Source organism: Macadamia integrifolia, unplaced genomic scaffold (assembly GCF_013358625.1).
Source record: "Macadamia integrifolia cultivar HAES 741 unplaced genomic scaffold, SCU_Mint_v3 scaffold2374, whole genome shotgun sequence".
NCBI lineage: Eukaryota > Viridiplantae > Streptophyta > Magnoliopsida > Proteales > Proteaceae > Macadamia > Macadamia integrifolia.
Genome location: NW_024868669.1, coordinates 55,519 through 69,475, shown reverse-complemented (window position 1 = coordinate 69,475; position 13,957 = coordinate 55,519).

Genomic DNA, 13,957 nt, shown 5'->3' with positions numbered 1-13,957 from the left:
AAGGGTCCCGAAACCAATGTGGTAGGCGCGGCCCAACAGTCAGTATAACTCGTCACCTCTTCACAACCTTTTGTGATACAAGAAGATGCTCTTGTTCAGAAGGCTCCTCGCCCAAGGAGACAGCTCACTGATTTGGGAATGCCAATGGCTGAAGTGTATAAGAAGCTAAAGAAACAAGGATTCCTAGGGATAGTGGCTCTAAGGGTAATCAACAACCCTCCCCTAGCTTGGTACATGGACCATAAATATTGTGCTTACCACACTCAGAAGGGGCATACCACTGAAAGATGTTTAGGCCTTCAACTCGCAATCCAGGATTTGGTAGACAATGGGACTATTGATGTCAAGGTCAAACAACCTCCCAATGTCAATACCAATCCACTCCCAGATCATAGAACTGTAAACCTATTGTCAATGGTAAATGATTGGCTAGATTGGGATCCTCGATTCCTCGATCCAACTCATCTTATTAGAGACTCCAAGAAGTACCATATCAGGAGGCATAATGAGTGGAAAGAGAAGTTTTTGCTTGTGCAAAGTTGTCCCTCCCTCCGCATCAACTTCGTTAAGGAGGCTTGTCGAAAGGAGTGCAACTCTTTTGAATGGCCCTCTACATGTACTACACAGATAGACACTTTTGTCATCTCATGTTCTATGATTTTGGGGATCTTCATTCTAGTCGTGTGTACAACTTAGAAGAAGAAGCAAGAGAGAATGATCCCACTCAACTTATCACACTCAAAGCTCGAAAGAATCACAAGAATTCCCGTGCCTACAGGAAAGTCATGAGTCAAAGGGCCAAGGTCATGAAGACTCCCAAAAGAGAAGAGTCATCAGAGAAGAATCAGAAAATTAGATATCCACTCCTTCATCATCAATAGGAGGATCCACCATACTGTACCTTCAACCTCCACCATACTACCAATCTATACCACACTATCAATCTCCACCATACCATCAACCCCCTCCATATCATCAACCTTCACCCCACCATCAAGGAGAGGGAACCTCATCATCATCTTTCCACCCCCTATCTTCATCACATCCTCTCTTGACCTCTGCCATTTCCATTTGCAAAGTTTCTACGAGGTGGACCCATGCTTGCTTAGGTGATTTAGGGTTGTGTGGATCCATGTGAACTAGGTTGTAGCCACTTGGAAGCAGACAATCTCAGAGAGATGATGGAGGTGACACTGAACTTAAATGAGTCAATTGGTTACCCTGACGTGTCCAAATAGACCGCAGAGAATCCTTGAGATATGGAATTGTGCCTGAACAAAAGTGGCTTATTTTCAGATTCTTGTATTCCTAACCCTTTGTTCATTCATCCATTCAATTGTCAACCAATGATTCATCCAAAGTTAGTCTACTTAATGACAGGGAGTGGAAAGGGGTTGATGCCCCTAGTCCACTCAATGCCATAAGTGGGAGATACACACGAATGGTTTGACCAGAACACTCCTATAAGACATTCTCTACCAATAAGGTCATGCTTTCCTTAATCTTATCCCACTAGGTGACCTTCCTCCTAGTTTCCTTTGGTCTTTTAGATAATTTGGCATTTTGTGAGATTTCGAAATCACCCTCGAGTCGCATATACACTAAATCATCGATATCTCATTTCTAAGGAGGAAGGACACCTTTCATCAGAACCCACTTAGGAGAGCACTTCTTTATGACTAGAATGCATTATAGGAAGATTCCTTTTCAAGACCTCAAACAAATTCTACAAATCAGCTTGTGGCGTTCCTAGCGTTCTCCCTCTATTTCCTACATAATGCGAGTATGCAGTGGATCCAATAGGATCGACAAGGCTTCCTTGACAGGATGTATATATGCAAGGTACGTGATCCTTTTCACATACCAAGAGGTACGTGATCAAGAGGGTGACTTCCTTGTCCATTACTTGTGACTACACATGAGGTTAAGCAACTGACCACGGGGTGGTGGAACCGTGAGTGATTGTGTGCAAAAGTGAAATGTGGGAATATCATTATTTGATCTTAGAATGTCATAAAGTGCTCAGGCCTCCCTGAGGGTGCAGGCACAAATATAAACATCCTTATCGTTTAATAATACCCCACACCCTTGTACAGGAAGTGGTTACCATTTGCTCTTAGATTACTCTCCATGACATGCGCTAACCTCGCTGAAGGTGCAGGTATGATAGGGAGTCCCTCGTCAAATAATTTCACTTCGAGCATGATGCATGATACGGTTAGCGAATACAATTACAAACATGGGGTTAGCCAAACATGTTTTCAAATAGATGTGGTGGAAAATGTTCTTGTATTTAATGGTAGCATCTAGTGTTAGAAGCTTGACATATTCCCAGCAAAGTCGCCAGTATGAGCGTAGTGGCCAAAAAAAGACCTCTCTTCTCCTTTGTGGGTAGAAAGAAGAGACTTTTGTGCATTCGACTCTCTCTCCTCTCTTTCTCTTTCTTAAGGAGGGGTGTGTCATGTGTGCTTCGCGCACCACCATACCACCACTCAGAGATACGTGGTGGCCTATTTTATAGGAGTGTAAAAGCTGTCATTGAGACAGGGATTTGATGATGGTCCCATACGAGGGATTGGAAGCATACAAAAGGGAATGGAGTCGCCACCTAGGATTGTGGGCCTAGGACCCGAGGGTGGAGCCAATTTCTGAGAAAAGGGCCCGGAATTTGGTCTACTCTAGAGATTTAGGGTACATGTCAAGTTCTAGAGGTGGGAAGGTGTTAGGCACCCAATCTACCGGGTTCAACCGATCTTCCTACTAGAGGCTTAAGAAAGAACATTTTCCACAATTATTCCTATTTTGCATGCATGGCTAAGTTATCACACATATATACATTGACTGAATTTAAATAATTATGTACACTAAAACAAGATCAATATAAAGTCTACATTATGGTACTTTGGTTGAGAAATTATACTTGAACTTGACCCCTGCTTCGGGTCAAGAGGGGTGGACCCCCTAATTAATGTTGACACGAACTTCTTGTGGATTCTCCCAGCTCAATGGAAGATGGTCTTGACCTCCAACTTCCTTTTTCAAGAGATGCTAACATGGTAATATTCGGATAGAGTTCCGGCTAGGAATGTTTACTTTCAGGATTAGATAGAGGTGTCAATTCGGCAGAGCTTTCGCTACGGATGGTCTACTTTTGGATTTTGGCTGAGGTGGCATTCTGACAAAGCTTTCGCTAGGGTAGGCTATAGGAGGGCTAGGCTGAGGTGGCACTTCGGTAGCACTTTCGTTAGGGATAGGTTATGGGAGGGCTAGGCTGAGGTAGCACTCGGACAGAGCTTCTGCTGGGGATAGGCTTTGGGAAGGCTAGGATGAAGTGGCACTCCGGCAAAGCTTCCATTGGGGATAGGCTATGGGAGGGCTAGGATGAAGTGGCACTTCGGCAGAGCTTCTGCTAGGAATAGGCTATGGGAGTGCTTAACAAAACTTAAATGATTGAGGAACTTAGAAGGACCGAAGAACACTTTGAAGATCCAAAGAACACTTAGGATCTTATAAAGATCGCTTCGAAGACTTGAAGAGCCTCAAGGGGGGAGACTAAGGCAAAGTTTCTCTTACACAAAATTCTCACTCAAAAAAGTAGATGATTGAAGAACTTCAAAAGCCCGAAGAACACTTCGAAGATCTAAAGAAACATGACTACAATTGAAGATTAAACATTAATAATGGACCATTCAAAAGATGATTGCAGATTTGCAGGAATTGACTAAAATCATGATTAGACTCAGGCTGATTCGTATTTAAAAAGATTGAATCACTCAATTCAATTCTTATTTTTTAAAACCATATTATCAAACCTTGGAATTTTCTTGTCAAGAAAAGTTTGACATTAGCTTTGTTTCTAACAAGTTGCTATTTTAATTTCTCTTCGACCAAACATGATACCAAGGCATTGATGGCATTTGCATATACTTTCCTGCTGTGTGGTTTTCTTTTTTTCTTTATTATAAACTCTATCCTACTCCACTACTATTGGCCTGAATGACATGGTGGAGCAAACATCATACACCCAAGTAACTATGTAGCTTCACTTTTTGCATATGCCCACATAGACAGTGATGCCAGAGTTCTTTCAGAAATTCCATCCCTAAGAGTTTCGTTTAAGACACCATGCTTCCTGAGGCGCAATGCCCTGTCTAGTTCCAAGGAAATCAAATTTTATATCACTTTCCACACTTCAATTAAAATTGTGTATTTGTCCACTCATGCCAATCTAAATAGAAAGTCTTACTCCAAATCAAGAGCACAAGGACCCCACAGACTTACATATGGTCCAACACCGAAAAATGAGGATTTCTTATTTTTTCAATAGAGAGTCCCACCTCAAGACACAGGCTTGTTTCTTTTTTCTCAATAGGGTTTTTATGGTTCAAGATAGGTACCTAAATCAAAATTATTACTTTCATACATCAAGCAACCGAATGGCATGATCATTCGGCAAAAGCCAAAGTAGGACTTCATCTTTAGCAAGCTCAAAAACAGAAAGAAAAAAAAAACACAAACAAAGGGAAAAAAAAATAAAAGAACTGGTTTCCCTCCCCCACACTTAAGTCATGCAATGTCTTCAGTGCATGGAAAGAATTATAAGTAAGGACAATGCAAGGGGGATACCCAAGTCAGTCATCGGTTGTAGACACCCAATTTTGTCACCCTCCCTCGGCTATGATGACTTATAGATCTTGGACGCGACCTCTCACTTTCGATCAACAGAGATGACATTTGACTGAGGTAATCTAACCAGAAACATTCCATATGCACCCAAAATTCCCAGAAATTCCTGCAAGAGAAAAGAAGGATGCAATTATGACCTTTCATATATGAAGGAATTTGGTCCAAAGTGACCATATAGATGCATAGTACGCAGAATCAAGATTCCAATGATATATTGTACATCAAAATCGAACCATCAGATCTCCTGTAACCATTTCCAAAAGTTACTCCATGAGTGCCCAAACCCCGCCCATGCAAGCACCCACACCATCCCATGAGCGCCCAAACCCCACCCACAAATGCACCAACCTTGCCTAACATTGCACATCCTCACGCACACCATTCGACTTTGCTAGCCCCGTGAGCCTTAACATCCCTGCCAAAGCCCAACGGCCCCTATCGAAACCACGTGTGCATCGGTCCAGAATCCTCCAGGCCTTGGCACCCCCGTCGAAACCCCGATGCCCCTGTCAGCGATTAGAATCCTCATTCTGATGATCGGATTTATGAAGAGATCCCTTTTTCATCGGCTTGTGTACTCTGCATTACCCCACTAGCGTAACCTACACTATGACCTCCCATTGGCCCAAAAAAGCATCTTTCATCTAATTGGTCCAAGAAAGTATCTCTACACCTTATTGGCCAAAAAAATTCACTCTTCACCCCACTAGTCCAAAAGTTCACTTTGTCACCTCATTGGTTTAGAAAATTCACTTTTTAACCCATAGGCCAAGGAAATTTCCCTTTCCTCCCGATTGGTCCAAAAAATCTATAAATACCCCCTCCCTTTGGGTTTTAACACTCAAGCCTCCTAGTGAGCACCCCTTGTAGAGAAGCTCTGCCCTCTCTCCTCCCCTTCGCTTGAGGTTCTTCAAGTCTTCAGAGAGATCTTCATAAGATCTGAATTATTCTTCAGATCTTCGAAGTGTTCTTCGGGCCTTCGAAGTTCTTCAACCATCTGCTTTTTTGAGTGACCATTTTGTGTAGGAGAAACTTTGCCTTAGTCTCCCCCTTGAGGTTCTTCAAGTCTTCGAAGTTTAATCTTTGATTGTAGTTTTGTGTTTCCTTTTTTTAGTTAATAAAATAAAAAAAAATCAATGAAAATCAATATCCCTAAAGTTTATTGAATCAAAATCTCTACAAAAATACTTTAAAAAACAAGAGCTCAAGCAACAATGGCAGTAGCTATCCAAGAGTTTCTACCCACTCCTCTAGACTCAACTCAGATTTGGAAATGACCCTACCATCCATGATCAAGCTGGTGGGTGGTGAAGCTTACCATTGAATTGAACAAGGGAATTGATGGAGGAGATAGAGGAAGGAGAGATTTTAGTGGAGCTAGTTATGGAGGAGGATGAGGGAGGGCTAGCTGCTCAGCATGGTGATGGAGGATGTTCCTCGAGGGTGCAAGAGCATTGTGTGGGGAAGAAGAAGGATGTTACGGTAAGTGAAGACATTTTGGCAAAGGAGGATGTGATTGGTAGATTGATGGCCTCTTTGTGGGCTACTCATCTTTTTAGCAAAGGAGCCTTGGGTAAGATGGATGGAATGCATTTGAAGTTCATCTAGCCTTTGATTCTGGATGGGTGGATGGTGGCTTATTGCCCATCAACAATAGTGGAGAAGGAATTAGACAATTTGAGGACTACTTTGGTGGGCTTTATTGTTGGTAGGAGACCTTGGTTCATTTTTACTAAGACTGTTCTTCAAACTTATGGAAGTTGGTGGGAACTATGGAATTTTTTTTTGCTGGAGAGAGGGGTCTTTATTTTTAAATTCAGTCTAGGGGAGGATATGAGGAAGGTGTTGGAGGGTGGACCATGGTTTGTTCTTGGAAAGCCATTATTTTTGCATGTATGGGATTCGGAGTTTTCTTTGGAACGAATTGAATTCAATTCATTGCGCTTGTGGATTTCCTTGCCTAATCTTCCTTTTTAGTATTGGTCCTTGGAGGCATTGAGTACCATTGACAGTGTGGTTGGGCAACCATTATTTACTAATGCACGAACTATGAAGAACGAGAGGTTTATTGTGATATCCTACTTTTAAACCTGGTTTACTTATACGGTTGACCCAGTTTAACCATGTAGGACCCAAACCAGAGAGGGTTAAGGTGGGTTCCCTGTGGACCATGATGGCAAGGGTGACTTTGAACATAGGTTGGCCAGACAAGTCTGAGTCAGTGCCTCAGGAGACGGGTGTACCCAAGCCGTGTACATGCACATATCATAAGGCCATGTACGGGTAATGCTAGTATGTAGCCGTATCCTAAAGTGTATACATGTTATATATCTTATGCCGAGAGTGAGATACATGATGAGAGTCGATTTCCATTGAAATCTCAATTGTTTGGCTAAGTTTTGACCAACAAGTGGGCGGTCACAGGTGGACGAACCCGCCCACCAGTGTGACCCACCCATGTGTTTACTAAATATTGTCTAGTATAAATAGTACTTATTGTTTTTCCTTTTTCTCATTTAATGTCTTAAAGAGTGGGTGAGAAAATTAAAGAACAAAGAGAAAAGAAAGGAAGAAAAGAGAACGAAGAAGAAAGGAAAAGAAAAAGAGGAAGAAATGATTTTAAGCAACACCGAGGTTTGATCTTCTCATTCCGGCACCAAAAAAGTGATCCCAAACATGAGACCTACGATTTGAGGTGAGTGAAGGCTATACTTCTTAAACTTTCACAAAACCCCAAGTGAAACCCTTGATTTGGGTAGAGTTCCTTAAGATCTTGTTAATCCCACTTGAGATGATGAATTTAAGGTTTAATAGATGGTCTATGTGTTGATTTTGAAGGTTTTAAAGAAGTGTTTGTAAGATTTGAGAAGCATTGGTGATTTCTTGAGTTAAGAGGTGATTTTGGGGTTTTTGAAGAGTTCTTGAGCAAAGAAGGTAAGATTGCTTTTCAATCCTTAATTCTAACTTAGATCTATGTTAGAATCATCTTATAAGACCTTAGATGTGTGGAAAATGTGATTGGAACAGTCCCATTTGGTTTTCCCAAGGTTGAGGAGTGTTTTAAGAGAGAAAACCAATTTTCACACCAACAGGTGGGCGAAGACCGGTGGGCGAACCCGCCCACCTGTAGGGGCCCGCCTGTTGGGGCAGAACCTTAATTCCAGCAGGAGGGCAAAGATCAGCGGGTGAAGACCGACGAGCGAACCTGCCCACCTATAGGGGCCCGCCTGTTAAGGCAGAACCTTAGATCCAATAGGTGGGCAAGGGTCGGTGGGCGAAGACCGGTGGGTATCTGGCCCACCTGTTGGCCCACCAATCAGATTTTTGAGCCCGAATGGGCCCAAAATGGGCGGACAACCTTCTGTTATGATTTTAACATCAAACCTCATTAGTTTTGACCCTAAGGTGGTGAAATGCTAGCCTCATTCGCTTATGATAGGTTCCACTAGAAACTTACATTTCTCACGCAGGATCTCACCCGTACCGAACGTGAGCTTTTGTACCCAACAAGTAAGTGGAGAGAGGACATTTGACTTTATTTTAAGGTGTGTTTTTGCATCAGTAAATTGTATCTAGCCTAGCCATGTCATCATGTAAATTATGTGTAGATTAGTCATCCTCGTATGCCATTCGCACGCATTGCTTATGCATTCTAAACAAATGATTTATGATATGTGTGTTTTGCTTTACATTCTCAATGCTAAATGATTGATGTGCTTATGTGATGAATTATTGGATTACTGTGCATGATGCATTATTAGACTAGACGCCGTAGTCAGTTTGGAAATGAGTGCATTGGTGGCCCGTGGTATGGGACACGGTGGTACTATGCAATCGTATTTTGTCATATAGGAGCATGCGGTTTAGGATTATCATTCCCTGTGCTATGGCCCTTCCCAACAGGGGTTGTGGTGTTGGGTTATCACTTAGGGGGAAGCAATGGTCACAGTTGTCGGGTCACTATGGTGGTTAGGCATATGCCCGGCTGGTCATTAGGACAATCAGCAACCTCAGTGGTATACTCAAGAGGGTCAATTGTACTGCTTTTAAATTGCCAGGGTCAGTACCTTTACATTTCTGTCATTTACTCTTGTGTTGAGAGCCGGTGGTCGGCATGCTTTACCTTTTTGAGTACTCACGGTGGGCCTTCTCCAACAATCCTATGGGCGTATCGTGGGATAGAGTTTGCAACTCGTACCCAGGGTATACCCGCACTGTGATTGTGAGTAGCACATAACCTAAGACTTAGTAATGTTGTTTAGGTGGATACGATTAAAATGAATTGCATTGCATATAGTGAATATGGATGTGAATGCTTGTGTGGTCTTTCTTCTCACTTACTGAGCTAGTGAGCTCACCCATATGCACACCTCTTTTAGATGATTTTGCAGGTCACCCACCTAAAGATCAGAAATCAAGCCCCACAGTCGAGTTTCCTATTGAGGATTGGTGGGTCCCTGAGGAGTATGAGTACGGTGCTGATTGCATGTGCGAGGGCTATGCTGTGGGACCACAGTAATGACACTGTACAGGATTTTGATTTTTTATTTTTGATGACCTCCCCTTTGTGTACTTGATATATAAATTGTTATTCTTTTTGTGTAAATATCATGCTTGCGGGCCCACATGTACTTAGCTATATACTATAATTTAGGTATCAAGTATATTGGGGATATTTGCAAGTAATTTAAGTCTTCCGCTGAACTTTTGAACACTTATCTTAGATGCTGGTATGCTATGGTGGGGTACTGTATCAGATGATCTTGGTAGGTTTTGGGTTAACCGAAGTTAACTCGGTCACCGGTCCGGTTCTGTGAGAACCGGGTGTGACATTTATTTTTCCAGCTTATGTGTGGAGGTGAGTGCTATTCAAGAGTTACCTGATTCAATCTCTGTGACTAATAGGGAGGGGGTGCAGTTTATTTAGAATATTTCTTATGATTGGAGGACACCTAGTTGTCCATATTGTAAGGTTTTTGGTTATACAGCTACTCAGTGTAAGGGGAAGATGGTGGTAGATGGCCCGTCTTTTAGGCTAGAGTGGAGAAGAAAAGGAGGGAGGAGGGAGAAGCGTATGAGGGAATGGGCCTGGGTGAAAGATTTGGCGGGTTCTTCTAGCTACAGTAGCCAACTGCTTGGCTGAGAAGGCTGGGCCTAAAAATTCGTTGATTGTGAGTGAAGGAAGGCTGAATTCAAATCAAAATTTAAATTTAAATCTACAAGGGGGTGATGGATTGCATGTGCAGAATTCGTTCGAAGTATTGGCTGATTTGGAGGGGGGTCTCTTGGTGATAAGGATGATTCTTTTGTTGATGAGGGGTTGCGGATGTGTGACAGGTCAGATAAGGTTTAGACTTTGAATTTGAGGACGAATATCCTTAGTGTCCTTAGTGATCTAAATCATCCTAATCATGCTATGACGAATGAGAAGTTGGAGGTTGGGCTGGATTCTAGGGAATCAAATTTGTTGGGAGATTTTCCTAATTTGAAGGAGATTGGACGTGCTATGGGCACTTTAGTTTTGAAGGAGTCCTCGGTTGAGAAGGAGGGGATGAGAGGGAGTCTGCTTGTCAAGGGAACTAAATCTTGTACATTGGCTGAGGTCGCTTTGGGTGGTTCGGGTTCTCTGTTGAGGGAAGAGACAAGGGTATCAGAACATGTATTGGACCAGAAGTGTGTGGATTTGCATGCGATTATGGAGCAGTCGCCCGATGTTGTCTCATATGCGGTAACAGGTTCTACTAGTTTATCACATGTGATATCGATTGCCACGTAGGAGGGACTTGTGAGAAGGGAATTAGGGGCTGAACTGTCACACCCAACTCCCGGTAGACCCAACTTACCATTAGGAATACCGACAGTGTGAGTAAGACACGTACCTATCTTACAACCTACCAGGATCTCTGATAGCAGTTCCTTAACACTTTCACCATCTCACATCACAAACCAATAGAAGCAGCGGAATCAGAGTACAATAGCAGAATTACAAATAAAATGGGGAAACATCTAATGGTAATATAATGGCAATAACTAAGTTATTCTGTTACATTCATCCATGACATATAATATAATCTCAAGAATATATATATAATCCACAGCTATATCCAAAAGTGTCAAAAGGTGATGTACAATCTCACGGTGCAGCGTAAGCATAGTGATCACAAGCACAATCCTGGTCGTGCTCCTCTGCTCCTAGCATCCACTAGTCGATCACACCATACTCTAACCCAGAGGATATTGGGTCACCCACCATGGGCACCACGGTACCTGCATCATCATCTAAAAAGGGGTGTATACGTGGGGTGAGGTTTCCCACTCGCTCAGTGAGGAGTGGGGTCAAGCACATCTAAGCAAGACAATAGCAATAATAATTTATGATGCATGATTGCAAAAATTAAAAACATAGTCCATGATGCTCGTGATGCGGTTCATTTATTTATTATCCATCTAACAATACAAACTAAGTTTGGTAAATGCTACTATGGCGTATTAGGCTGTATCCCTTATCTCAGAAATGACATCGACTACGTAGCGATACAAACCCTAGCCATGATTAGAATCTTACCAGTCCCCGTATGCATCCATGGGTCATCCAGCAAACCCCTGATAACCCCCTTCTGGCAGTCATGGCACTGGTAACACATTGGCCATACCGGACAAGTTCCTGCCTCTGGCAACAATCACATCGTACCGCGGGAGTGGCACTTCGGAACATACCACAATGGGTTATCCAACACCTCAACCCTTGTTGGCAAGGGTGCATAGCATAGGGAGTGATCCTAACCAGATATATTACATGCCTTCATAATGATACAGTTAGTATGGATTACATGATACTGGAGAAACATCGGCCACAAAGTGTAATCCATCTCCAAGTACAGTCCCGAGTACACGATACCAAAGAGACCTTGGCCACAAAGTGTAACCCGAGACAATTTACCTAATCTAGCATAAATATCACAGTTGAGTATGGACTATGCAACACCGGCAAGACCTCGGCCACAAAGCATATCCATTTCCAAATGTAGTCCCAGGGTACACGATACTAGCGAGACCTTGGCCACAAAGTGTAACTTGTGATGACAACTAACTCTAATGCACATAATCAATGCATGAATGCAACATACATACGACAATCATGGCACTGGTACCACCTCGGCCGCGCCAGATTTTGTCTCTCACACACACACACATCCAAACACACGGCAATTATGGTATCGTTACCACCTCAACCACACCAGATCCCGTCATACATTTTCATACAATTCATATCATGATCGTAAAATGAAAATTTCAATTAAGCATATAATTCTAAGCATGTGAGAAATTAAATAAATAATAATCATTTCAAAAATAAACGCAGTCCATCCCTCACCTGTTTTACGATCGATTGTGTTTGGGTTCAAGTACGGCCACCGATCGATCAATTCAATTTCAACTTCGGGGCATGTACACATCACTATCCTAGACATAAGGGAATCATACATCAGTACGATCAAAAACATCGAGAGGGACCCACATCGGTCACCCCCAATGGGTACAGACACAGTTCTTAGGTGACAGTACTATCACCAGAAACACCCACAGGAAACAGTGCATTTCCACTGGAAATATCTGTCCTATTTCTAGTGGAGATGACAGAGAGCACATTAGACTCATTTTTCCACCAAAAAAAGTCCACCAGAAATAGCTACAGTGCTTCCTATGCCATATTTTTGATGGACACAGAAAGGTCCAACTCGAATTAGGGCTTTTTGGCTTAGGCCCGATCGTTGGGATTTGCTCCATGGAGTTTGTAGGGGACGTTTCTAGCATCATTCTACGCTAAAAAAATCCCAATTCCACCAAGTTGTTTGGGAGATACATCGATCAAATAATCGAAACCCTAGTTGGTCTTTTGGCATTACATGTTGCCGAAGCTCACCGGGCTTGCTTCGAGCTCGGCAACAACATCGGGAGGGTAGAACACCCAATCTACAACCCTAACATGGTGTGTACACCAAAAGTCCATCCATTCCTAGCTTTGTCTAGGTCAAAATGAAGAGAGAGAGAGTGGCATGGGAAGTTGTACTTACCTCGGACAGCGATTCTGGCAACAAGGCAGTAGCCAGCACCAAGGTAGGCCTTCAATCCCCTTCTCCTTCCTCTTCTTCTTCTTCCTCTCCTCTTTCTCTCCTCTCCTACATTGGGCACAAGGGAAATGAGAAAATGAATTCTTATTTTTCAACTTATAACTTAAGTTGGGCCTAAGGGTCTGTTTGGTTTGCGCCTCTTTTGAACCAATCGGGGTTAAAATGAGTTTCGGGACACGAGGACCCACACATTTAGGTCCATAAGGTGTTCACATCAAGAGGAAGGTGTGGAGGATGATTTGGCATCATCTGGAACCATTTATGATGCAAGTGACAGGACCCATGGGCATCGAAATCTCGACAGTAGCCAGTGTACCCACTGGAACCAGGCACTGGATTCATGCCCAGGTTGCTTTCTGATGGCTTGTTTTCGATGGTCAAGACAACCTGTTGTCTTGATAGCTTGCTATCCAATGGTTGGCCTCACACGGGTGGCTACCCTCGAACATGCTCAAGGCCTTTCAGTAATTATGACGTGTGCCAGAAATCAAGTGTGGGGAGTCGGGCCACTTACGTCTGGGATTGGAAGGTATGAACCCCCTCCAATTAGACAGGCATGCAATGCACGGACATGTGGGGTCATCCCTACCCCTTCAGAAATGTGTAGCCACGAGCCAAAACTCGATCGTACTTTCGATCTTCGATCCGAGGCCTGTCACAATAGTTTCAAATTATATTGGATTAGGGCACGGGTGTAACATCCCCCCCACCTTACAATAATTTTGTCCTCAAAATTGAACATACCTGGGAAATCAAACAATCCAGGATATTGCTTCATCATTTCATCTTCTCACTCCCAGGATGTTTCCTATTCGGGGTGGTTCATCCATTTCACCTTGACAAAGGAAATAGTGCGATTGCAAAGAACATGGTCCTTCCGATCAACAATCTTCTCCGGATACTCCACATAGGCAAAGTCCTCATCTAGCTCATGGGGTATGTAAGTCAAGTTGTGAGTCGGGTCAGAAATGTACTTCCTCAACATAGATACATGGAAGACATCATCTGTACCTTCCAACTCTGGCGGTAAGGCTATCCGATAAGCCACCAGTCCGATCCTCTCTAGTACATAATATGGTCCCATAAACCTTGGACTAAGCTTTCCCTTCTTGCAGAACCGCATCACCCCTTTAACTAAT